Genomic DNA, 24,107 nt, shown 5'->3' on the forward strand with positions numbered 1-24,107 from the left:
GGAAATCCTATGGCCCTAGGGTCATGGGGTGCCACATGTCCCATATAGAGATCCTATGGCCCTAGGGTCATGGGACTGCATTGATATCTTGGCCACCCTTGAACCCACACCCTTGAGCTTAGGGGCCTTAGGTTCTCTTATTGTATGTTGTGAGATCTTGTGGCCATAGGGCCATAGGGTGGCAATGTATAAGCTCAAGGGCCATACATTGCCTATGTTCCATTTGGAAATCCTATGGCCCTAGGGTCATGAGGTGGCAATGTATAAGCTCAAGGGCCATAGGGTGCCACATGTTCCATAGAGAGATCCTATGGCCCTAGGGCCATGGGGCTGCATTGATATCTTAGCCACCTTTGACATCGTGGCCATAGGTTGTCTTTTTGTATGTTTTGAAGTCTTGTGGCCCTAGGGCCATAGGGTGTCAATGCTCACACCCTTGGGCTTAGGGCCATAGGTTGTCTTTTTGTATGTTTTGAAGTGTTGTGGCCCTAGAGCCATAGGGTGTCAATGCTCACACCCTTGGGCTTAGGGCCATAGGTTGTCTTTTTGTATGTTTTTAAGTCTTGTGGCCCTAGGGCCATAGGGTGTCAATGTATAAGCTCAAGGGCCATACGTTGCCTTATGTTCCATTTGGAAATCCTATAGCCCTAGGGTCATGGGGTTGCAATGTATAAGCTCAAGGGCCATACATTGCCTATGTTCCATTTGGAAATCCTATGGCCCTAGGGTCATGGGGTTGCAATGTATAAGCTGAAGGGCCATACATTGTCGTATGTTTCATTTGGAGATCTTATGGCCCTAGGGTCATGGGGTGCCATAGGATGTATATATACTTGACATGAAACTCCATGAGGTGATCTTGAGCACAACCCTATGGCCTTCAGGCCTTAGGGAGCTAATATAGAGCAAATATGCTTTATACCGGCATAGAGAGCTATGGCCCTGGGGCCATAGCAAAACAATGAGGGTTTTTTGGAAACAATGAGGGCGCCTTGTGGTCTAGGGGCCATAGGAAGTCAATATAGATCATAGAGCATAGACGATGGAGCATAGAGCACAAAGAGATTCTTAGTATCATAGAGGGAACCCTATGACCTTCAGGCCACAGGGTGCTTCTCATGAAACACCCACATACATACTTGTTATGCTTTATGCTACGTAAATCAATATACTTTGCAAGTGGTTTGTTTAACAATTATTCTTGCAATCTTCTTGCAGATATGGCTAATTTCAATCATGGTGATAGAGTGTGCATGTTTGTAGCGACACAAAAGGTTGCCATTGGAACTGTATTTGAAATAAATCCAACTGCATATTGTTCTGGCATTCTTATTGGGGAAGGCAATGTATCGGTGTCAGTTGATTTGTGTTTTGAAAAGAAAGCACTAATCCCTTTTCCAACAATGGATGCATTGACAGTGGGAGATGCTTTTCATAGTATTGTGAAATGGAGTAGTGGGTTGTTGCAACATATAAATGAGATGCAGTACAAAGGGGCTTCTATGCATGAGGCTGACAAAGCAGAAGGAGCATTGGATTCACAATGTAATGGAATGAGCTACAGAGAGGTTTGGAAGGATAAGAGGGTTCAACTTTGAGATGAAAGCAAAACACATGTAGTAGCCAAAGGGGTTGTCATGTACGTGTGTCCGTTTGACTCTGTAAACTTTGGTGAGCTAGGTGAAGATAACATTGTTCGGGGGTGTAGCATGCCTCTGTGTATCCAATTTAAGGTTTGGATTTGGAGAGGATAGGGTCTCCGGCTATGGATATGGTCTTCTCTATATTCGAGTTTATGGTCGGATTGACTTACCCTAACCCTTGGCGTGTATGGGAATGGATATCTGTCTGTGCTTTGATCATGCTACCTGGATTTTTCGCACTACTTTGTGACTGTTGTTTTTCTAGACCAACTGGGTTGCTATACAGTCACTACTGACAGGCTGTTTGGGATGAGTATGCTTAGACTCTTGGCACTATATGTTGGTGGCATATTGGATAGAGTGAGGGTATATGCTTGCGGATATTTTTGCTGCCGAGAAAGAGACAGTTGACTGTTTTTTGCACTATTATTTGACTGTTGTTTTTAGACCAACTGGATTGCTTGATTATATATTTGCTACCGAGCAAGAGACAGTTGAGATGATTACACTTATGGTAATTTGAATTTAGGGTAATCATTATAGCGTAATGGAACTTGCAAGCAATCCAATATGCTTTAAAGGTGGTACTGACCATGTATCCATGGCATGGTGGGTTTCGTTCGGGTGTGTTACTAGGAATGTTGAAATAAAGGAAGGATCGGATCCTTGCCATGATTTGATATAGGATAGCTTATGCTATCGTATGTTGTCTTAGCCAATTTGCAGTTTCGGTTGCCTTTCTTTCTATGGATATTTTGCAGACACTTTTTCGGGTGCGGACTGTTGCATAGCTCACTCTATCTGTCAAGGAGTAAAGTGTGCAACAGAGAGCAGTTTCGGGCTACTGGACTGCTCTTCCCTCTCAGTTTGAGGGTTCTAACATACCCTAAGTCTTAGCATTATCTGATAATGCTGAGTGGTTGGACTGAGTTTTAGTGTATGACTATGTGAGGTTCCTTGCCGATGATGGAAAGGTAAGATTTCTATTGCTGGTCTTGACTGGTTTGTTTTGCCGATTGTTTTTTCTGACTCTTGGCAGTATTTGGTAAATGGTATATTGGTAAGTGGACTGGCTAATTTGACTTGCTGATGGATAAAATGCTGCCTAGACAGCAGGACGAGTAAAAGTTCTACTTTTGGCTGACTTGGGTCTCGGATCTTTTACGACCGTATAAAGTTCCGTGAAGATCCTTGCCATGGATTGAGGTATGTAAAGGCAAGATACCCCTTGCTGGTCTTGACTGTTTTTTTGCCGATAATTTTTTGCCAACTCCTGGCAGTATATGGTAGTGGTATATGGGAAAGGGTTACTGAACTTTTTCGACTGGATTACTGGTGAATTAAAATGCTGCCTAGACCGATTGGCTGCTTGTAAAAGGTTCTTATCATTACTGTGAATTTCATTTGAAATGGGGCTGTGGCTCAAAAGATTGTTAAAATTTATTTAAAATTAGGTTCTCTGAAATCTTTATGATGGTAAAAGTACTGGAAGAAAAAGATAGCCCTTGTCATTGACTATTTAAATCTGATTAATAACACTAAAATCTGACTACATATTAACATAAGAAACAATTGGAATAGCATGAACATTGTTCTGGGCTATAAAAACTTCACTTAAAAGAATGGAAGGAAAGAATTCAACTTGAACCAGAACTGAAAAGTTGTTTTCAAATTCTAAACCTTAGCAGCATGATTTTTTTCTCTTTTGGTACCTTGGTGACATGGATGACAACTAGGTCACCCCAGTTACCTGCAATGTTGTTTGGAAGCTAACAAATGGTTTGTTTTCTTACTGTGGATGCAGGTAAGGGTGTCCTTTCCTTGGCTGCTATTTGAGAGGATGAAATGCTGTATACTTTCTACTATAACATTTATTAGGACCTTCTTTCCCTAATATGGCCTGACATTGGCATGTATTTTTTAGATATTCAGTCGAAAGGAATACATGATTGTGTACTTTGACTTTAGACATTGGTTTTTGTAGTTCATCTCATGTGTTATGTATATTGTAAATAGACTAAACTCTCTCTCGTTAAGCACATGGGTGCCTTGGGTCTTAGATCCATGACACCAGAACCAAGTCTTCAGTAAGTTTTCCTTAGGAAATACGGTTGGAAACTGGATTTTCTATGGAAGGGGGTATCCCACACAACCTTTATGACATATGTCTTGGTTGGTTTTATGATGGAATACTTACCAGCTTCTTTTTTTAGATCTTACTAATATGACTTATGTCTCGGCTGCTCTTGACCTTTCCACCCTTCCCTTTTCCCCGGCATCCTTGCTGGTGATTAAACTCATTCAGGACCCTTTGGCGGTTTCTTTATTAAACCAATCCTCAAAAGTTACAGAGCACCATGACTCTATAATGAATCTGCTAACCTTTAATGACTGGGTTCTAATCCTCGCCAATCTAGTGGCTGAGATGAAAGAAGGAGTTCTTCACCTTCAAAACTTGGCTTCTAACCTTGCTGCTATTGAAGAAAGTCACAAATCTGATCTTCTTCTATTCTCGGCAAAAGAAGCCGACCTGTCTAATTTTATCAGGAAACTATGTGGCCTTGCTTCTTGTTTTTCCACTTCTAAATCTTTTGATCCTGCTAAGGCTCCCAAAAGCCTATTTTGTAGGGATGATGCTGCTATTGAAGCACTTAAAAGCTTTCAGCAAGGACTCAGCTCGTCTAGTGAAACTTCTTTACAAGACATGGTCCCAAAAGTTTCAAAGTGTTTTCCCTTCTTACCTCCAAGACAAATTGCTATCGAAGGGATAGAGCTGGACCATCAGCTTTGGGAGCTGCAAAACAAGGCTTTTGTGGCACCTATCTCGATTGAGACTTGGGTTTTTCTTGCAGCCTTACCTGCCTCAACTAGTGAAGATTGTCGGCTGGAAACCCTCGAAGGAGTTCAGTTCTTGGACAAAGGTGATGTCATCAAAGCACCCTTTAGTATGCATTTCTTAGATTCAAGGAAATGCCCCATCTTATCTGGCATTTATGTCAAAACCAAGGGAACTATGACCTTTTCTAAACAAAGTAGTGAATTCTATTCTAAATCCATCTGGAACATCTACCGCCCCTACATCAAATGTTCTTGCAAAGCTTTAGATGCAAAAGATGATTGTGAGAGTAACATCCTTTGGTTTGATCATGCAATTTGGTTCCTCCTCAACCATCTGGAAGACCTCTTCCCATCACACACAGAAGAGCATTTTCTACCTATTATTTGTTCTTGGCTTGGAGATCAGGCTAGGGAAGCTGTGCGAGCCCACATAGCTTACCTTCACTTTAGAAACTTCATGTATGAGTCTCTGAAAGAGTTAAAGTTAGATGCACCAAGTCATTTACTCTCTAATTTAAGTGCTTTTAAAGGCATCAAACATATCCTATCCCTTCTTAAACCTTCACTGGATGCAGATGAGTCTCTTAACCTCAAAAGACCTATGTTAACACTAGGTTGGTAACCTAACAGGACATAAAAGTGTCCTTTCAGGGTTTTAAAAAATACCTCCAAGACCATAGTAGATCCACTCATTTTGTAAAATCCTTTCTTGAGGTTATAGTTCAAGTCCTACTACACATGGAAAAAATAAGAAACTTGTAAAATTTCTCATCTTTTGGTCGCACCAAGCCTCCAAAGTTGATGGACCAGTACATTTTCATCAAAACAGTCATTTCTTATGTTTTGCTGCATAAAAATAAGATTAGGGATTTTTGTAGGACTTGAGATAAATTCCCTAGTTAACTTCAATGGGCTGGTGATCAGAACATATGATTGCTTCTCACTCACTATTTTTTGTTTTGCCAAAAGAAATAGGTACAAAAAAGTTGAATTTTTACCATTTTGCAAACCTATCATCAAAGTTTCTATAGCCACGCTCAATACAAATAATATATGCATGTTTTCAGTCTCTCTCTCTCTCTCTCTCTCTCTCTCTCTCTCTCTCTCTCTCTCTCTCTCTCTCTCTCTCTCTCTCTCTCTGTATTTAGCTTCACCAATATGATTTGTATTCTCCCTTGATCTGTCATGTCACCACACAAGTTACTCTCTCTCTCTCTCTCTCTCTCTATTCTCTCTCCTTTTCATGCAATAATAGACATTACCGTTAGCATTTTTAACGAAGCAACCCGAATATTATTGTACATGTGTTACAAGGACATGCATTAAATGGGTGGTACGACCACAATAAGTACTTTTTAACAACCGAAAAATATGTGTACTATTTATGGTAACAAATGCACACTTGGATTCATGATGTGTGTGTGTGTGTGTGTGTGTATGTGTGTGTGTGTGTGTGTGTGTGTGTGTGTGTGTGTGTGTGTGTGTGTGAGAGAGAGAGAGAGAGAGAGAGAGAGAGAGAGAGAGAGAGAGAGAGACCTATGCCGAGACAACCTCTACAAGCATGGCGCAAAGCTCCTTCAAGCGTTTTCTTCAATTAATTCCACCAAGAGAGGTATTTCCAAAGTGTTTGTTGAAGCTGAAGAGAGACAAAGAGAGAGAGAGAGAGAGAGAGAGAGAGAGAGAGAGAGAGAGAGAGAGAGAGAGAGAGAGAGAGAGAGAGAGAAGAGAGAGAGAGAGAGAGAGAGAGAGAGAGAGAGAGAGAGAGAGAGAGAGAGAGAGAGTTTTTGAATGTCTGTTGGGTTTGAAGGAGGAAGATAGAGAGAGAGAGAGAGAGAGAGAGAGAGAGAGAGAGAGAGAGAGAGAGAGAGAGAGAGAGAGAGAGAGAGAGAGCGAGAGAGAGAGAGAGAGGGAATACAAGAAGTTGATCATGACGTGCAATAGGCTATTTGCCCATCTCAAAGCTGAGCCTCTGCGACACCGTGATCCACACAAAGAGAGAGAGAGAGAGAGAGAGAGAGAGATAGAGAGAGAGAGAGAGAGAGAGAGGAGGGGGGGGGGGGGGGGGGGGGGGAATACAAGAAGTGGATCACGACGTGCAATAGGCTACTAGCCCATCTCAAAGCTGAGCCTGCGCGACACCGTGATCCACAGAGAGAGAGAGAGAGAGAGAGAGAGAGAGAGAGAGAGAGAGAGAGAGAGAGAGAGAGAGAGATAGTTCTATTATTGTCCTTGGAGGTCAAATATGACCTATGGGACCAAATGAACATGTCACATGGTGTGAGTGGAGGTCATAAGTGACTCTCAATGCCCAAAAACGGCTGAAATTAGTGTCGCAATAGAGAGTCCACATCGTGGTGGGGAGAGGAAGGTATGTAGGGAGAGCTCATGGCTGTGAGTTGATCGACGCATCCTTGACCAAGTGACATGCATCCCATCTTGCAAACCATTTCTTGATGTCAAGCATCCACTCCGAACTTAATATTTTGCTCTTGCATGTCTTTTGGACCTTTTGACTTGCTTCATATGCAATTCTAGGAATTTGATACAAAGGCCTACGTTGTGCCTTAAGCATGTACTCCACAACCCTTTGCATGCCCAAGACCTCAATGGGTAGTGATCTGGACTCAAGAAGTAAGAGCATGTAGGGTGTTTGTGTCTTGATTCGAGAAAGTTGGTGAGAAAACGCATTTGGACATTCTCAAAATCTTTCCAAGTAGACTTCCTGATGCTACCACCCCACACCTCCACTCCATAAAGAAGTACATGTGTCACTCATGTGTCAAAGATCTACTTTTTGAGAGCCCAATACTTGATCTCTCCAGCATTGCACATTTCTCAAATGCATAATAAGCCCTCTTTCCGACTTCCAAGCAATGCATTGCGCAATCCTTCCATCTATGATTGGATGGAACCTCAAGGCCAAGGTACTTGAAGCTATCTACCACTTCAAGTTTCTCATTGTTGTATAAAATGCATGGATTTTCATCATTGAGGGTCTTTACAAGCATAACCTTGGTTTTGGATCCATTTCCGATCAGCCCACTATGTAGGCAAAAGCGTTCCAAGACACTCATAAGCTTTTGTGCATCTTTTAAGGTATGTGCCAAGAGCACTACATTATTGGCATAAAGCAAAAGCATGATCACCGCATTTTCGATCTTAACCTCTTCTATGCCTTCTTGTTGCATAAAATCAAGAACCATGCATTCCAATTCATCAATGAGTAGCCCAAAGAGAGTTGGGGAAAGTGGGCATCCTTGTTTGACACCAATGGTGCTTGCAAAAAATTCTGAAATTCCATCTCCCATATGTAGTCGACATATCACTTTTTGGTAGATGCAAAAGACTGCATGCATAAATTCTCTCAGCACTTGAAGGCTTTGCATACGTCTCCAAAGATTTCCTCGTGGTACCATGTCAAAAGCTTTCTTGAAATTCACAAAGCAACAATACAACTTTTTTCCTTTCAATCGAGACGCTTCCATAAGAACTCAAAGAGTAACAAGGTGATCAATAGTGCTATGATGCTTTCAAAAATGTGCTTGGCCTAGCGCACGTTTGCCGTTATTTTCAGTCCATTCACTTATCTTCATCTCCATGATCCATCCGAATAACTTTGCCATCAAAGAACATACCATTATAGTGCGATAGTTGTTTACATCTCCTCCTTTGTGCAAATGTTTGATCCAATTTTCACTTCAATCATGAGGCATGCCATGCTGAAGTGCAAGGTTAAACATATCGCATATCCAATATCATGTTTTCTTTCTTGTCCATTTAATCATTTCAGCCTTGACACCTTGAAGGTCCCTGGCCTGCCTTGCGGGTAGCAAGTTTCTCAACCGCGTAACATACATCTTCAATGGTAAAGAAGGGAGGCATAAACGGAAGGGAGCTACAACACTCCATCTTATCAACATTTGGTTGCTCATAGAGGTTCTTGCAATACGTATACATATCCTCAAGAGTCAAGTCACCAAAGCTCTCAACACGCTTGCCTTTCAGATTTTGCCAAAACTTTTCACATGCATGTGCTTTCTCTTGCGCTAAAAGAAGTTGTTTTTTGACTTCCCACCTTCTCCTCTTCTTTTGAACAAGTGATTTGTATGTGTGTGAATGTTCCAAGTAACCTTCCTTGTCTTTGGTTGCATCCAACCTTAGCAAGTGTTTCATTAGGAAAAATTTGGACTCACAAAGGGGCCCTTTAAGGAGTTTGACTTTACCTCTCTCTACCAAAACGGGCGCATTGATAAATTTTTGCAAACAAACTCCAAAGTTGGCGGAGGTTTGACAGTTAGAATGTCCTCTTCAAGCTCTATCTACTGATATATAGCACGTCATGAGATTCCTCATATTTTAAAAGATTCTTTTTTTTTAATTCACTTAGATTCCGACAGAGTTGTCACATCATAGGTGAATCAAAAAAAGAATCTTCTAAAATATGAGGAATCTCATGGCGTGCTATATATCAGTAGATAGAGCTTGAAGAGGACATTCTAACTGTCAAACCTCCGCCAACTTTGGAGTTTGTTTGCAAAAAATTATCCATGCGCCCATTTTAGTAGAGAGAGGTAAAGTCAAACTCCTTAAAGGTCCCCTTTGTGAGTCCAAATTTTGCATAATGTCGGGCTTGACTACATTCCATGTCGAACCATATCTTCTTGGTGCTACCTTTCTTAGATCTTTTGCAAGATATGTGTTTCACCAAAAAGCATTCCCACACACAAGAGAAAATTACTTCTTTGAAAACTTTCCACTTGCATTTTAATGTTGGGCTCTCTTGATGCTCTGTCATGCTTAATATTTGGTCCACCACATTAGCGTATATAAGTTCTTGTTTGAAGTCTAGACGTAGGTACGAATGATTCACATCATGATTGGAGGTTACATGCTCAGGTCTTTTACCACACTTGAGGTTAATACATAGCATCCTATGATCCGATTCCGGATTCCATTCACCAAGTGTAAATCTTTGTATGCATTCTAGAGTGGCTTCTGAAAACAACATATAGTCAATCACACTATTATCATTGTGCTTTCTACATGTAAAGTCATTGGTGCCTTTCCATAAAGATACACCATTTGCAATGAGCATTCAGGTACTATTTCAGATATGTAGAAGTGACTTTCCATAGTGATCCAATTCTTTTTCATCATTAGAACTTCAATTATACATGTATGAGTCATCCATTCTTCTTGAGACATGCGGCATGTCAACTTGTCACGTGTGTCGTGTTGTAACCTATTTGTGCAAGCATTCATGTCTCCAAAGACAATGACTTCACCTTGGTCCTTGTAATGAGCAATGTCTTCCTCTAGTTCAACAAAGGGCTGATCTATATCCATATCCAAGCGAGCATAAAACTTGGAGGCACAGTGAGGAATGTAGCAACCAACCACAAACATGGCTTGACCATTGGGTGGGCTGATTTTTAGCCATAAGTAGCATTTATACTTATCTTCTTTGACAATGGAAACGTCTTTCAAACCCTTTTTGATCATACATGCTACACCTCCTTGGCCTCTACGTTGCTTTGCATTTTTGGTCCACATCAAAGAATGTACATCATATTTGTCAAATCCAAGAATTCGTTGCACATCATGCTCCCATGTTTCAACAAGAAGTATTACACCGGAGTCATTGGTAAGTTGCTCATCAATGCCAATTTCCACATTCCATGGATATCCATTACAATTCCAAAAGCTTATTCGCAAGCATGAGTAATTGGTCTCATAAATCATGTGTCCCTATTTTTTGGGTGGACTTGCATCCTCCTAAGTGATTTTTCTTCTTGAGATGACACCTTGACCTTCTTGGTTCTTTCCTCATATGCTTTACGACGTACATTTTGTCGCATAAGAGTGCGATCCTGATATACATTAGAACCCGTTCCTTTGAGGTCGATCCAACTATTGTCAAGGATGATATTTCTCTTTACCTCATCAGCCATGGTACATATAATAGGTCTTTCTCCCAAGCAAGGGACTCCTTGTTTTCCAACTCGATGTGCACCACAAGCCATGATTCCAGAAATGCCAAAGTGTGTAGCAAAAAACTCTTCAATAGCAACCGCAAGAGATTGGAGTGTTTCCATGCTTTCCTCCTTGATTCCATGAATGACGATGTTCTTTGAGCGTTTTTGCGGCTCTTGCAATTCTTGAGTGTCCACGTTCTCTACATTCTTTGCTGGAAAATGGCTTGCATGATAGGAGATGTAGAAACCACATTATCCTTACATATCTCAACCCATGATTTGGATACATTTCTCATCTCACATACATCATGTCGTATTGTATCTTGTTTCCTCTTTCAATACATGATCGCTCTCAACTTTGCTCAAGCGCTCTTTCAATACATTCATGTCCATAAGAGAGTGCCTACATTCTTAAACTTAATCCTTAAGATGCACCAAGCGTGTTGTTTGCATTTCAAGAACCTTCTTGAGGTGCTCATTCTCCACAACAAGAACTCTTAACACTAGGTTGGTAATGGGACACTTTTATGTCCTGATAAGTGACCATTTTCCTTGAATTATGTCAGGAGTTTCAAAATGGATTTTGAGGTGCTATCTATCTAGAAATTTGTCTCATGAGCTGAAAAAAACTCGACATTTTTTTGGAATATCAATTCCATCTTTAACCTTGTCCTAATTGCACAACATTTCACAACCTAAACTGTGTGAAAAAATGGGTCCCGTCTTTGGCTTTTTTCAACTTTTTGCAACTATACCACTCTAGAATTCATGTTTGTGAGGTCTATAATGCTAGAGAACTATCTTTAGTAGTCCTCAACATGTCCTGATGCTTCTAGGGAGAAATAAATATTAAAGTTGTAAGTTATGACCAAATTACAAAAATTGTCAAATCCTGTTTTTTAGCCAATTTTAGCTCTTCTATGATTTTTTTGGTGGATTTCGTGATATCCAAATGCATTTTTTATTTTCTATGTCGCATATTCTGACATAAAGCTAATATTCCTTGAGTTTTGGGGCACCTTATACCCTATTTTGCATAGTACACAACGATGGTTGATTTTTTCAATTATAGAAAAAAACAAAACATTCTAGTATATCAAGTATAGCTTTTTCAGTATTGTTAGTTTCTTGTGACAACTACATGCATTTTGTAGGTAGTAACCATATCCAGTCATAAGGATCAAATCTGGCTAGATATTGAATAGTTTCTATGGGATTCTACAACTCATAATGTTGAACCCAATTTTTTCATGTTTGATTTATTTAGCACTTCATCTTTGTGCCCAAGATTCCCCTTGGTAAGAGATGTATTATTCTTTTGACATGCTCCATGTCTCCTTATGAACATAAAGGACAATAGGTAACTAAGAAAACATGCATATATTATTTGTATTGAGCGTGGCTATATATAGAAACTTTGATGATAGGTTTGCAGAATGGTAAAAATTCAACGTTTTTGTACCTATTTATTTTGGCAAAACAAAAAATAGTGAGTGAGAAGAAATCATATGTTCTGATCACCAACCCATTGAAGTTAACTAGGGAATTTATCTCAAGTCCTACAAAATCCCCTAATCTTATTTTTATGCAACAAAATGTAAGAAATGACTTTTTTTATGAAAATGCACTGGCACATCAACTTTGGAGGCTTAGTGTGACCAAAAGATGAGAAATTTTACAAATTTCTTATTTTTTCCATGTGTAGTAGGCCTTGAACTATAACCTCATGAAAGGATTTTACAAAATGAGTGGATCTACTATTGTTTTGGAGGTGTTTTTCAAAACCCTGAAAGGACACTTTTATGTCCTGTTAGGTTACCAACCTAGTGTTAAAGTACCATTCTCCATTGCAAGTGCGTGCAACTCTTCACCTTGCTTGTTGATGGTTTCTTGTAATGAGATCAAGTAAGCCATGATCATTGCTTCCGTTGTTGTAGACGATGTGGTTGGATTAGCATCCAAATTCCTTGGATATTTTGCATCATTCTCCATGGTGAGTGTGGATTTTCCACCCTTGCGAGTTTTGTGCACCAAAAACGCAAAGTTTTGATAGTTTTTTCAGTTCTGAGATGTTGTTACAACAAAGTATTCCATTGCTCATAAAATTATGTCTTTACATCAGCGCGTAGACGGCTTCGTGGTCTTTGATTGAGGCTATAGATCATCTAAATCAGAGTTCAAATGAAGAAGTTATGAGCAAAAGAGTGAACACACACACACACACACACACACACACACACACACACACACACACACACAGAGGAAGAGAGAGAGAGAGAGAGGAAGAGAGATGGGAGAGATAGAGAGTGAGGGTTAAGGCTTAAAGTCTCAAACAATACAAAACAACATTTCTCATCAGTCCACCTTGGAGTAAATAACAAAGCAATGAAACCAATGTCTAAAACTAGAGTGGGATGGTTAGATGGAATGTTAGGGTATCCATATGGGCGCATACCATTGTATCCATGTGGAAGAGGTGGTGGGGAAAACACCAACTGACAATTAAGGATGGGGAGGACGAGAGAGAGAGAGAGAGAGAGAGAGAGAGAGAGAGAGAGAGAGAGAGAGAGAGAGAGAGAGAGAGCGAGAGAGAGAGAGAGAGAGAGTGAGAGAGAGGGATTTGAAGAATTGGTGCACGGTGCATGGTAGGCTATATTCTCCTCGCAATTTTCAGCCCGCGTGCCGTGATCCACACACACACACACACACACACACACACACAGAGATCCTTTGCATTTTTCTCATTGGAATGACAAGAACAAAGGCAATAGCAAGGAAGGTAGGGAAAGGACCAGGGCTTGCAAAGAAAGCATATGGAAGGTCTGCTAGTAAGAAGAAAACTTCAGGTAAACCAATGAAGATATTATTGAAGGGACCAAGAATGAAGAATATTCAGAGAAATATGGGTTTATTTAAGGAGATAAAAAAAGCTCAAAAATGTATTGAGCTTTGTGTCCCTAAACTTCCTTTCCAAAGAGAAGTAAGGCAAATTTGTGAGGAAGCATGTGTTGGTACAATGAGATGGAAGGTTGTTTCCCTGCTCTATCTTTAAGAAACAGCAGAAGATTTTTTACTGGAGTAGTTTAATGATATCACCATTGTTGTTGCTCATGCTTACCGGTTGACAATAATGGACAAGGACAGTGAGACGCTCAAGAGACACGTTGGAGATACGATAAGCTCCTTATCCCTAATGAGTTTATTGTCTTCTCCATGCAGAGTACATACTATAGAGTTTTTTTTCTTTGAATCCGTTTATGTCAAAGGTATTTCCTTGCTATGGTTTGGACCAACTTGGTGCTATTATTAATTAAAGTATTGACCACAAGTTAACCTAATTTTGCAGAATGCTGTGGAAAATTATACCTTGCAATATTTACAAAGGTACCGTGCTTCAATGATTCAACATCTACTATCTCTTTCAGTCCCAAGAGTTTTAGATGCAGAAGACAATTTTGTCGATGACCATATAATAATTTTAACAATGATCGATCATGAGGAAGTCATGCCAGTTTCACCACTGGAAACCAAATCCCTAAAACTGACCCCATATTAGAGGAAACAGACACCAGTATGATTTGCAGTTGGAGTGGTTGAATCCGAAGTTGGGGTTGATCAATGTGAAGTAGACCAAGCTCTTTAAAATGTAGATTGTAAAATGCTCCTTAGAGCCGAGGAATGCAACAGAGGTTCTAGGCCAAGTAGAGGAGGATAAGGGAGTGCCTATTATTGTGGCACACGATGCGGCACATGATCAATATGAGGGATTCCAAGCTCCTGTAATTGCTGATGTGAAGATATCTTCAAAGCCGAGAAAAGATACAGAGTGTCTTGACCATGTAGAGGAGGAGGCCAACATTGCAAATCAAAGCCATGAACAGACAGTTAACCATTCGCCCATGGAAACACAAGTCTTGTACTGCACAACCACAAGAGGTGGATACCCTTGGCAATACAAAAGGGAACATTGACACTCAACAATAGAATGTCAACATTAGAAATGACTAGTGTGGACTCTTGCTTCAAGTAGATATGGTTGTTCCGGTAATATCCAATGTACTTAAATAATATACTCTTTTTTGTTTCTAACTACTTATATGTATGCACACAATGATTGCAAAGACTAATTAATTATCTTGGATCTCAATGGATTATTGCTGCTATGACAGCCGTACAGTGTACATACAGAGTTCTCCGATTTACGTAGTTTTTGCTTGAAAAATCTCAGAGTAGTAATTCGACCAGGCACAAAGGAATTTTTGAATTTTTTGATTCCATGGTTTAGGGTTGCTATCTGGTCTTCAATGCAGGCCTAGAACTTGAATCCCCTTGTTACCATAGTTTGCAATTTGGCTGAAATTTAGAGATCGGATTTTTATTTTGTGTATAGTCAAAGAAATTGTGATACCATTGCAGGACATTTCCACCCAACTAAAGCTAATGTACCACTTTTCTACAAGCCCTTTGAACAGATCAATGTGCCTTATGATGCTCTCAATACTTTGTTGATTGATGACACACAACATAAGGGTTTACTTAATCCACACGGCACTACTATTTCCCCACCTTCATTTGAAGGGTATCTTCACAATTTTTACCTAGTGGGCATTTTGGTCCCATACCTGCAAGGAATGTACTTAAGCCCATTGAGCACATCGGAATTTGTACTTACAAATGTACGTAATAATTCATTGTTTATACCTTCCATTTATTTTGTCTACCTGTCTATGTGTTTCAAATACTCAGAGAGAGAGAGAGAGAGAGAGAGAGAGAGAGAGATCCTTGAGCAAACATTTGATATTAAGATTAAAGTATTCAAAAGTTCGATTTCGTTGAAGCCATTCAGGCTAGATTACATAGGCACAATTTGAATACGGCCAGAAAGATCTCCATACAAAAAATGCTTCTCCCTTCGTTGCATTGCTCTTCGTCCGCCCAACAAGAAATAAAAGTTTACAGAGTCAATGTCAGCAGTCTCCTCCACTATTTCATGTCAAATTTGCAAAAGATTGCATTGCTACCTTGTTGTAATTACTGTCATAAGATTTAGGTCTTTGTCCACCACTTTCACGCCTATGACAGCATTGTTCGCCAAACTTGCTGCCTCTTGATCCATAGGCACATAGCAACCTTCAACAATGTGAGAATTCTTGTACCAAAAGGACATTATTAATGTCTGTGTCATAAGCATATACTTGACAATGAAAGTGTCAAGAGGAATCTCGCAACATATGCCATCTGTTTCTTTCACATACCACCCTCAATCAAGAAGCTTATCACACAAGAGGGAATCAAATGATTTGCAGAGCAACATAGTTTTAGAAACATGTACTTTGCAGGTATAAAATAACTCAAAAAAGAGACCAACAGGACAGAAATTTTCAAGTTTCACCAATTTAGTGGGTACAGAGTTTTGGAGATACCTCTGAACATCCCTATAGAGCCTGCTCCTCAATGCCTCGACACTCATTATTGTGTCGGGAACGAGCCAATCCACAAATTTCTAGTCGTTGGTACTAAAACCTTCACCAACACTCCTCTCTGATTCCTTTGATTGAGTTGGTAGAAATGGTCATAGAAGAAATACCCTCGTTTGCAAGGCTTTTGCTAGTTTTGCCAGCATATTGCAAGACCCCAATATGAGCATGGGTCACAGAGATGAGACCTATAATGCACTCTAGTGGCTCCCATTCCTCATATGAGGAAGGATAAACATTTGTGAATGTAAGAGAATAGAAATAAATACAAACATCTATATAACCTAATTATATATGTGTAATAAGAGAAGAAAAAACCAGATTCACATTTGAAATGTAAGATAACATTTATAAAGGAGTGCTAATAATTAACTTACAATTGCACCGTGGATTATGCACCATGGAGACATCGCCGCCATTAGCAATCACATCAGAGTGAGTGAAAACATGTTGAACAAAGAATTCTTTCAAGGTCTTCTTACCAACCTCGACTTTGAAATCCAGAACTCTTGCTTTCCATGCAGAACGAAACATATTTGTTTCTTTTGAACTTTTTCTCCTTCTTGGCTGCATAAGAACCCAAGAACCTTTGCTTATCCTCTACTCTTGCCACCTATTATCTGTAGTGAGAGAATTTGAGATTGAGATAGGGCTTATGCTACTATATGGTCTTCTTGGCACACTAATGGTGAGGCTAGTTGGGGACAGTGTTGAGCAACCTCTAGAACTTCTTGTGCGGGTAGAAGACGAATCCATAAGTATAATGGAGGGAGAATGAGTTTTGAAATCCTTTCATAAAGTTAGTGGATATCTTTTAATGAAGGGAGAGAGTTAACTATCAATTAGTAGTCATGTGTCAACAACTTGACGGCTACTAGCAGTGGGCCCTACTTTGTCAGACGAGGAAGTTACCTTATGAAAATGGGACAAAGCTCAATATTTTAAAATGTTTCCTTTCTTTTTTGTGTTATTTTTCATGCATTTCTACATAAGGTTGATGCTCATTGGCTGCGCCTTCTTTTCTCTCTCTTCAATAAGCCCCTCCAAATGACCTCCAAAATTTCCTAATGTCGACTGAACCAACTCCCACACTTGGAGTTTGACACATCCCCTGCAATCAATTGGAGTCTTAATATGTGATTCTTTCATGCATAAAAAAAGTCCAACCAACATCTAATTATGATATAAAAACCCAATTTTCACAACATTCAACCATGCAAAGTTGATGCATCTCATATGCACTTCACATCTCTAGCACATGGAGCTAGTTTTGACCTAGAAAGGTGGAAAGGAGTCATAACCATGCATATGAGGAATCCAAATCAATCCATGAGTCCCTAGAAATCATATGATAGCATTCCAACACCATAAACATGATGCAAAATAGCTCCGACCTTTAGGTCAACCATAAACGATAACTTCGCACATATGCAAAAAACAATTTTTTGGCATTTTTGGGAGTATGCAAAACATGAAATCAAAAGTATTTGGCCTCAAACCAATGCATCAAGTTCAGCTTCATAATATATACTATCACTCTATCATATCACTTTGACCATATGGTACTCACACAACAAATGGTAACCCCAAAAGAAAGCCACTTTCTTCATATTTGCCTATACAGTTTGGATGTTTAACCATTTACGCCCACATAAGTTTATGGTCATCTAATAATTGAAATAAAATCACCAAAACAAACCATAAAACATATCAAAATAGCTCGATTAACTCAGGACGTCATATGGTACCCCCTTGGTAGCACTCCTACGCGTGTAGGTAAAAACCGGTTACAGAGTGATTAATAACTTGCATTACCGATGTAATAATGGAGAATTAAGTTCATTTATCACTAGGTTTCATCAAGATTTTCCATTGGTTAATTGGGTCTGCCCATCCGGTGAATCTATATAGTGGTTCTCCAAGGAGCCTGGAGTAAAAAAATTTGGTTTAGTGGGCAACAAACTGTTTTTTGACCATATCTCCTACCTCCTATGTGTTTTTCACATGACACCAAAGAGATAAAATTTTTCAAATGATGTATTTTATCTCTGATATAAAGGGTTCGGACTGATTCATAACGGTTTGTGATTCATGACCAAAACATTGTTCCTACCAACTCTATGACGTGAAACAAAAGCGCTTTTTATGCACTCACATGACCATAAACGCATCATCTACATAAATTTGCGTGTTAAACATGATAAACTTATCATGGGGCACCTTTGTATGTGCTCGGTTGATCCATATATGCACTCTTATGTGAAAAATCAATCACCGAGAGGGTGACTATGCAGAACAATGACATAGAGAGAGGGATGATGACTATGGAGTTTAGAGCTTCTCACCGTGATTTAGAATTGATTAGGGACTGTCAAAAGGTTTCTTGATTTTTTGCAAGAGAGCGGTGATAAGAGCTACGTAGAGGTATCGGCCACGAAAGCTTCCGAAGAGCGCGTACACCGTGAAACGAGAGAGAAGATAATAAGCAAGTAGAGAGAGAGTATTCTTCTTTTTATGAAGAGAAGAGCTTATGGAGATGGTAATGAAGAGCTTGCACCACTCCGTATAATAGATACGTATAGTCTTGTGGTAATAGATGCAATAGATGGCAGCTGAGAGAGAGCTTGAAGGCTAAGGGAGAGAGGTTGAGGGAGAGAAGGTAATGCCGACGTCAAGGCAAGAGAGCTTCTGCTTCTGAGAGTGTGTGTTTTCAAAGTAAAGGGAGAGGGGTCTTTATATAGGCTCTCAAGGCCAAAATTACAAGCTAAGAATACAGTGAAGCAAAGAGAGATAAGTTCACGCACGTTCGCGGGTTTTTTTTTTTTTGCGAACACGGATTTTGATGTGTGATTTTGAGTCTCTAAAAAGAATCTTGGCTTCCAAGAAAAGAGCTCTAAACTAAACTCCTCCTCTCTCTTTTCTAAAAAGACTCTTTCTTTCCTAAAAACAAGCCTTTGCTTTTGGTGGTATTCAACTTTTACAGCAAAATTGACCATCCGAGCAGTATCTGGCCAATTAATGGAAACCGTAGCTAGACTATTCCACACCGTAATATCCCGACATAATTATGAATTTTTCGTACTGCCCCTACGTATTTATGGTACCTCTTTTTATAAAATATTTCCCGTAAAAATCCCGTTTGGTCCCGTTTTTACTCCGGGTTATCATTTTTAAATCCAACAAAGACTCAAAAACGCCAAAAAACACAAAAAGTTAAAAATAGCAAATTTTTCTAAGACTGAACCAAACGTCTGTCTAACCTACTAGAATATGGAAACGAACTTTCTTTTCACTTTAGAATCTTCCAATACTGTCAAGCAAGCATCTTAAGTCAAATTTTGGCGAAATATTTTGAAAGTTATTTTTCTTATTTTTAGAAGAGACCCAAAAATTGATGATCTTACAATCCGTTTGGAGAAGAAAGAGGATGTTTCAAGATCTGTGTCCATGCATGTAGGTAAGATGGCTACAAGAGATTATGGCATGAGTGATGGAAGTCCCAACCATAAAAGAGGGAAACAAGTTGAAATATGTACATGTAGAGAGAAGAAGAAGAGAAAACCCAAGCAACATTACAATGCATCTGACTTTCCTTTGGGAAAAGGGCAACCAAATTATAGCCCAAGGGTTGATTTGTGAGTAGAAAGGCTAATGCTACCTTTGAGAAACACATGCTAGCTTTGAGAAACACATAATGATGTGTCCTAAGAAGAAGGAGACTACAAGGGGGTCTGTGAGTCCTGTCTTTGAATGAGCTACCTGATATATGTCCTAATATGGATGCATGGAAGGAGAGAAAGTGCATTTGAGAGGCTTATATTTATGGAGATGCACATGTATGTGTTATTACTCAAGCTTGTGTATCAAAGTTGGGACTCAATATCGTGAATAATTCAAGTTTTCACGTACATAAAGCTTGCCAACCAATCAAGGGTAAAGTGCTTGGGAGTTATAAGGATTTTGAGGTGGATGTATTTGATGTTAAAGTGCTGGTCAATTGTCATGTTATGATCGTGGGTATTGGTGCTCATCCTCGGAAGACCATGGTTACAAGAAACCAAAGTTGTACATGATTGGGGACATGGTACCATCACTCTCTACAATAGAAGGGGTGAAAAGAAGAGGTTTTACATGGCTAGCAAGCAATCTTCGGATGTTGATTTTGATGAAACAAGTGATGAAGAACAGTACTCAAGTGAAGAAGAAGACATTGGGGATGATAAAAATGAGATGGAAGATAGCAAAAATAGTGATCTAGATGTTTCCTCCTTGTTTCTTGAGGAAGAAGATTAGCTTACCTTGGCTTTAGAAGATTGGAAGAAGACCACATTTATCACACCATGGGGATGATTTTGTTATTGTGTGCTTCCTTTTGGTCTTATGAATTCTTGTGTGTGCCAAAAGCGTGTCAATAAGGTGTTCTCTACCTTTCTTGGCAAGTTTGTGAAGGATCTTATTTGTGAGGTGCCCACCCCGCCGTATCAACCAGCGGATTTGATGGTGAATCTGGTGGCCACTAGACCTATTGCGGAAGCAAACAAAATGGTTCAGACTTTGACTAGCGGATGATCTCTCATCACAAAGTGAGTCGAGTTCGAGCCTACTAGCAAGGAGATCTAGCTCCACCTCGCAGGGTAAGTGTACTTAAACTATCTAGATATCCTAAGACCCACCCTCCAAGAGAAGAGAAACCCCGAGTGCCTTTTTCCCCATGTTTCAGAGGCACGTACTCTCGAGATTTCACCGCTCTAGGGGCAATGAGTATTACTAATATCGAAGTAAGCACTATGGGGACAGAGAGTTCTCGACCAATCGGAACCACCCATCTCGTAGGCATTGCCAACTTGAGCCAAGCCCCCACTTTCCACCCCCACACTCACACTTCTTTGTGTGACCTAATTACTACCACAAAGGTTGTTCAACATAAAGTTTCCTTGTTTAATTCCGAATCACATTGTTCGTTAAGACAGCCCTTCAACCAGTATTGCAAACAACACCAAGACAGAATTCTAGTAAAAATTCTACTGAAACTTATTCATAAAAATTCCAATGTTCTGGAGGTACAACATCCCCCCCTCCAGCGAGAGTTCACTCCTCCCGTTGTCGCCTAGCTGCCCATACAACTAGGTATGTCCACCGCATAGAAAGCACGTCATGGACACTCCCACCGCATAGAAAGCAAGACGTGGGTTCTCACCGCATAGAAAGAAAGTCATGGGTATCCACCGCATAAAAAAACAAGTCGTGGATTCAAGAGCCCTTAACGAGGAACTCTGCCCCCTGTGGGGGGTCAGGACTGATTCAACATTGGAAATAAAATGAACATGCCGAGCTAAATTTTCCCTAGAAAACATTCTTTCCTCTTTCAAACAGCATACCCATCAAGCATTACCTTCCTACTTTAGAACTTAATGTACAATGAATCCAATGCCGCGGTTTTCGTCGGATTTCTCCAACATGTTTGGGGATATGAACATTCCTAGCTAATGAATGCAATGTTAATTTAAACAACTTGAATGAAAATTTGACCTACCTCTTCCATTTCTTCAACGATGGCCCGTGAGATGGCCGGTATTTGTTCCTCCATGGGGGCTTTCCCCTTCCCATTGACATTGCTGGTTCCCGCCTCGCAGTCATGGGCACCACCGAAGCGTGTTCTCTTAACCGGGGCCATTTGTCTCACTACTTTAATTAATTATCTTGGAGAAGAGCTAAGGTTCGAAAGTATCATAACAATTCAATAGGTAGATTAGCAACATAGATTAATCCCCCCTATATGTGAGGTTTAGAATTTTCCATATAGTAATCATCATGGATGACACATAATCCTATGGGAACCTGCTCTAAAGATAATTACTCGGCTTACGTGATTAAGAATTAGTAGGATTTCACTAATGGAATTACCAGAGAGATGAATTAAGTATGATTAATCTCTTTCCTAGCAACTAGATGATGCAGATTTATCTTATGCATATGTGTGAGGAAAGTAAACTCGTAGAGACTTAATGACAGATTAATTTTTCCTTAATTACACCTTAATGCATAAAGGAATTGAATTTAATTTAGTTACAGTATTAATTGGTGATAGAAAAAGTGATTCTCTTAAATCTACACAATTACTAACTTACCGACTAATTACTATGCTACCTAGAGAGGGAAAGTTCTAATAATTATGCACTAATCATTAATCGAGAGTGACGAATGGCTGATAATTCAGCTATGGAATGATGATTACGTAATAGAATATGGTTAAAGAGAATTTAGAGAGTAATTATAGAGAATTACGACTAGGAATAAGCATAATAGACGAGGAATTTGGATGGTAGAGAAAAGAATTTACAGATGGCATTAACTAAACCATGGTTACCGTGATTAAGGGCTGATAATCTCTCAATTTTCTGATCTAATCAAACTTCTTGAGACGAGAATTCGGCAGCACCTCCCTCCTTGCTTCTTCTTTAAAAGGTGTGATTCGGCAGCACCTTCCTAGTGTGTGTAGGCGTGTGTGTATGCACTGTTTGTGTGTGTGTGTGTGAGTGAGCATAAGTGTGTGTGTGTGTGTGTGTGTGTGTGTGTGTGTGTGTGTGTGTGTGTGTGTGTGTGAAGGTCTTTAAATAGGCTCCTACAAGCTGAAAATTGATTTGTGCTACTATAAGCATCTGAGTGAGCACTCAGTCCTTGCATGGTAAGTCTAGTTCCCTACTCACCAAGTGTCAGGTTGGCTAGTTTAACTGACTCTGAGACTTCGTTACTGGCTTGGCAGCTTTCCCAGGACTCCCACAAAGCAAGAGGGCATCCCCTAGCTGCTAAAGCTGGTCTGGAGTGGGCTGGAACCTGTTCCCACACAGCCTCGGGCCCCCGGTACCTCCCCGGACAATTTTTAGGAAATTTGGTTCTAGGCTAAAACGAGTCATACGAATCGGATTTTGATGCCAAAAATTGCTATACGAAGCTCTAACTAAGACGTACTGGCTCGAGTACCTGCCATATTTAGCAGCCCCCGGGGTCCGAAAATGCATTTTTTCCAAATTTGGGGTACGGGTGCAGTTTTTCGAGACGGTCAAAACTGGACAGGTCGGGTGACCAAAAACTTGCTATTTTTGGAAATTTTTACAAAAATTATTTTAATTCACATTTTGAAGCTTTATAACATTCTAAACATCATGGCACTGACAGAATCTGAAAAACTGTTAAAAATAGTAACTTATTCCATTGTATTCATTTCATGGTACAAGGGTGCTCTTTTTGATCGGGTCAGAGACCTTACATTATTGATGACTTTTGTGTTTATAGATCTAGAAACAATCATTGTGTAAATCTTGGGATGGCATTGAAGCAATATGATGAAATTGGAGGTCAACTCAACCCAAAGAAGTGTCATCTTGCTCAACCAAAAGTGAATTTTTTGGGGCACAGGATCTCAGAGAATGGGATTGAAGTGGATCTTGACAAAGTGAAGGCTTTGGTGCTCCTTGCATCACCTAAGGATACAAAGCAAATTGCTACTTTTATTCAAAAGGTGAAGTATATTTCAAGGTTCATTCCTTTGTCCTCTCAACTTATTTATCCTCTATATCAAGTAGGAAGGTTGGATCCTCAATGGACAAATGAATGTGAAGAGGTTTTATCAAAGAGGTTTTTGGTTCTCTTCCTGATGTGAAAGCTCCTAATTGGGATAATGATTTTTATGTGAATCCATGAGGAGGTGAGGATGATATTGGAGCTATTCTTCTTCAATGAGGTAACAACTCCCATTACATGAAAGCCTATCTATTGTGCTAGCAGGGTGAAGCTAGAGGTGAAAAGAGGCTATACTAAGGTGGAGCTCATCATGGGGAGTGTGATTTATGCATGTAGAAGGTTTAGCACTACCTTTTCCCCAAACCATTTTCATTTCTCACTAGCTACACTCTTCTACCTCAATTGGTGAATAGATCTACTTTGTCAAAGAGGGTCATGAAGTGGATTGTGGAGCACACAACCTCTTGTAGTGACACCCTTGAGGATGCTAGAACCAACTATTGTATCCTCTTGTGGAATATAGTACGAGCACAATTTTATTGTAATTATATTTGGAAAAGGCAACAACTTTGAGGTTTTTTTGGGACGGACATTCATGCATCAACTCAAAATGGCGCAAGATTGGGGTTATGACCATCTCTACTTGCGGCATA

This window comes from Adiantum capillus-veneris, chromosome 16 (assembly GCF_014529385.1).
Source record: "Adiantum capillus-veneris isolate H3 chromosome 16, ASM1452938v2, whole genome shotgun sequence".
NCBI classification, from domain to species: domain Eukaryota; kingdom Viridiplantae; phylum Streptophyta; class Polypodiopsida; order Polypodiales; family Pteridaceae; genus Adiantum; species Adiantum capillus-veneris.